The sequence below is a fragment of the Doryrhamphus excisus genome, chromosome 23, assembly GCF_030265055.1.
Source record: "Doryrhamphus excisus isolate RoL2022-K1 chromosome 23, RoL_Dexc_1.0, whole genome shotgun sequence".
In the NCBI taxonomy this organism is placed as follows: Eukaryota; Metazoa; Chordata; class Actinopteri; order Syngnathiformes; family Syngnathidae; genus Doryrhamphus; species Doryrhamphus excisus.
In genome coordinates, this window is record NC_080488.1 from 12790001 (window position 1) to 12795000 (window position 5000).

The window sequence follows — 5000 nt, forward strand, 5'->3', positions numbered from 1 at the left end:
TGTATGTATGCATGAACTATGCATGTATGCATGTATGCATGTATGTATGTATGTATGTATGTATGTATGCATGTATGTATGTATGCATGAACTATGTATGTATGTATGTATGTATGTATGTATGTATGTATGTATGTATGTATGTATGTATGTATGTATGTATGTATGTATGTATGTATGTATGTATGTATGTATGTATGTATGTATGTATGTATGTATGTATGTATGTATGTATGTATGTATGTATGTATGTATGTATGTATGTATGTATGTATGTATGTATGTATGTATGTATGTATGTATGTATGTATGTATGTATGTATGTATGTATGTATGTATGTATGTATGTATGTATGTATGTATGTATGCATGAACTATGTATGTATGTATGCATGAACTATGTATGTATGTATGCATGTATGTATGTATGTATGTATGCATGTATGTATGTATGTATGTATGCATGAACTATGTATGTATGTATGCATGTATGTATGTATGTATGTATGCATGAACTATGTATGTACAGTGAAGAAAATAAGTATTTGAACACCCTGCTATTTTGCTATTTCTCCCACTTAGAAATCATGGAGGGGTCTGAAATTTTCATCGTAGGTGCATGTCCACTGTGAGAGAGATAAACTAAAAAGAAAAATCCAGAAATCACAATGCATGATTTTTTAACAATTTATTTGTGTGATACAGCTGCAAATAAGTATTTGAACACCTGTGTATCATCTAGAATTCTGACCCTGAAAGACCTGTTAGTCTGCCCATTAGAAGTCCACCTGCACTCCATGTATCATCCTGAATCAGATGCACCTGTTTGAGGTCGTTAGCTGCATAAAGACACCTGTCCACCCCATACAATCAGTAAGACTTTAACTTGTAACATGGCGAAGACCAAAGAGCTGTCCAAAGACACCAGAGACAAAATTGTACACCTCCACAAGGCTGGAAAGGGCTACGGAGCAATTACCAAGCAGCTTGGTGAAAAAAGGTCCACTGTTGGAGCTATCATTAGAAAATGGAAGAAGCTAAACATGACGGTCAATCTCAATCGGAGTGGAGCCCCATGCAAGATATCACCTCGTGGGGTCTCAATGATTCTAAGAAAGGTGAGGAATCAGCCCAGAACTACACGACAGGACTTGGTCAATGACCTGAAAAGAGCTGGGACCACCGTTTCCAAGGTTACTGTAGGTAATACACTAAGACGTCATGATGTGAAATCATGCATGGCACGAAAGGTTCCCCTGCTTAAACCAGCACATGTCAAGGCCCGTCTTAAGTTTGCATATGACCATTTGGATGATACAGAGGAGTCATGGGAGAAAGTTTTATGGTCAGATGAGACCAAAATAGAACTTTTTGGTCATAATTCCAATAAGCGTGTTTGGAGGAAGAAGAATGAAGAGTACAATCCGAAGAACACCATCCCTACTGTGAAGCATGGGGGTGGTAGCATCATGCTTTGGGGGTGTTTTTCTGCACATGGGACAGGACGAGTGCACTGCATTAAAGAGAGGATGACTGGGGCCGTGTATTGTGAGATTTTGGGGAACAACCTCCTTCCCTCTGTCAGAGCATTGAAGATGGGTCGTGGCTGGGTCTTCCAACACGACAACGACCCGAAGCACACAGCCAGGAAAACCAAGGAGTGGCTCCGTAAGAAGCATATCAAGGTTCTAGCATGGCCCAGCCAGTCTCCAGACCTGAACCCAATCGAAAATCTTTGGAGGGAGCTCAAACTCCGTGTTTCTCAGCGACAGCCCAGAAACCTGACTGATCTAGAGAAGATCTGTGTGGAGGAGTGGGCCAAGATCCCTCCTGCAGTGTGTGCAAACCTGGTGAAAAACTACAGGAAACGTTTGACCTCTGTAATAGCAAACAAAGGCTACTGTACCAAATATTAACATTCATTTTCTCAGGTGTTCAAATACTTATTAGCAGCTGTATCACACAAATAAATTGTTAAAAAAATCATGCATTGTGATTTCTGGATTTTTCTTTTTAGTTTATCTCTCTCACAGTGGACATGCACCTACGATGAAAATTTCAGACCCCTCCATGATTTCTAAGTGGGAGAAATAGCAAAATAGCAGGGTGTTCAAATACTTATTTTCTTCACTGTATGTGTGTATGTATGCATGAACTATGTATGTATGTGTGTATGCGTGTATGTGTGTATGTATGTATGCGTGTATGCGTGTATGCATGTGTGTATGCATGTGTGTATGCATGTGTGTATGCATGCGTGTATGCATGTGTGTATGCATGCGTGTATGCATGTGTGTATGCATGTGTGTATGCATGTGTGTATGCATGTATGTATGCATGTGTGTATGCATGTATGTATGTATGTGTGTATGCATGTATGTATGTATGTATGCATGAACTATGATGTATGCATGTATGCATGTATGTATGATGTATGTATGTATGTATGTATGTATGTATGTATGTATGTATGTATGTATGTATGTATGTATGTATGTATGTATGTATGTATGTATGTATGTATGTATGTATGTATGTATGTATGTATGTATGTATGTATGTATGTATGTATGTATGTATGTATGTATGTATGTATGTATGTATGTATGTATGTATGTATGTATGTATGTATGTATGTATGTATGTATGTATGTATGCATGTATGTATGTATGTATGTATGTATGTATGTATGTATGCATGCATGCATGAACTATGTATGTATGCATGCATGCATGAACTATGTATGTATGCATGCATGCATGAACTATGTATGTATGCATGCATGCATGAACTATGTATGTATGCATGCATGCATGAACTATGTATGTATGCATGCATGCATGCATGAACTATGTATGTATGCATGCATGCATGCACGCATGAACTATGTATGTATGTATGTATGCATGTATGCATGCATGCATGCATGCATGTATGCATGTATGTATGTATGCATGAACTATGTATGTATGTATGTATGTATGTATGTATGTATGTATGTATGTATGTATGTATGTATGTATGTATGTATGTATGTATGTATGTATGTATGTATGTATGTATGTATGTATGTATGTATGTATGTATGTATGTATGTATGTATGTATGTATGTATGTATGTATGTATGTATGTATGTATGTATGTATGTATGTATGTATGTATGTATGTATGTATGTATGTATGTATGTATGTATGTATGTATGTATGTATGTATGTATGTATGTATGTATGTATGTATGTATGTATGTATGTATGTATGTATGTATGTATGTATGTATGTATGTATGTATGTATGTATGTATGTATGTATGTATGTATGTATGTATGTATGTATGTATGTATGTATGTATGTATGTATGTATGTATGTATGTATGTATGTATGTATGTATGTATGTATGTATGTATGTATGTATGTATGTATGTATGTATGTATGTATGTATGTATGTATGTATGTATGTATGTATGTATGTATGTATGTATGTATGTATGTATGTATGTATGTATGTATGTATGTATGTATGTATGTATGTATGTATGTATGTATGTATGTATGTATGTATGTATGCATGCATGCATGCATGCATGCACGCATGAACTATGTATGTATGCATGCATGCATGCACGCATGAACTATGTATGTATGTATGCATGCATGCACGCATGAACTATGTATGTATGTATGCATGCATGCACGCATGAACTATGTATGTATGTATGCATGCATGCACGCATGAACTATGTATGTATGTATGCATGCATGCACGCATGAACTATGTATGTATGTATGTATGCATGTATGCATGCATGCATGCATGTATGCATGTATGTATGTATGCATGAACTATGTATGTATGTATGTATGTATGTATGAACTATGTATGTATGTATGTATGTATGTATGTATGTATGTATGTATGTATGTATGTATGCATGCATGCATGTATGTATGTATGTATGCATGCATGCATGAACTATGTATGTATGTATGTATGTATGCATGTATGTATGCATGTATGTATGCATGTGTGTATGCATGTATGCGTGTATGCATGTATGCATGAACTATGTATGCGTGTATGCATGTATGTATGTATGTATGTATGTATGTATGTATGTATGTATGTATGTATGCATGCATGAACTATGTATGTATGTATGTATGCATGCATGAACTATGTATGTATGTATGTATGCATGCATGAACTATGTATGTATGTATGTATGTATGCATGAACTATGTATGTATGTATGTATGTATGTATGTATGTATGTATGTATGTATGTATGTATGTATGTATGTATGTATGTATGTATGTATGTATGTATGTATGTATGTATGTATGTATGTATGTATGTATGTATGTATGTATGTATGTATGTATGTATGTATGTATGTATGTATGTATGTATGTATGCATGCATGCATGCATGCATGCATGCATGCATGCATGCATGCATGAACTATGTATGTATGTATGTATGTATGTATGTATGCATGCATGCATGCATGCATGCATGAACTATGTATGTATGTATGTATGTATGTATGTATGTATGTATGTATGTATGTATGTATGTATGTATGTATGTATGTATGTATGTATGTATGTATGTATGTATGTATGTATGTATGTATGTATGTATGTATGTATGTATGTATGTATGTATGTATGTATGTATGTATGTATGTATGTATGTATGTATGTATGTATGTATGTATGTATGTATGTATGTATGTATGTATGTATGTATGTATGTATGTATGTATGTATGTATGTATGTATGTATGTATGTATGTATGTATGTATGTATGTATGTATGTATGTATGTATGTATGTATGTATGTATGTATGTATGTATGCATGCATGCATGCATGCATGCATGCATGCATGCATGCATGCATGCATGCATGAACTATGTATGTATGCATGCATGCATGCACGCATGAACTATGTATGTATGCATGCATGCATGCACGCATGAACTATGTATGTA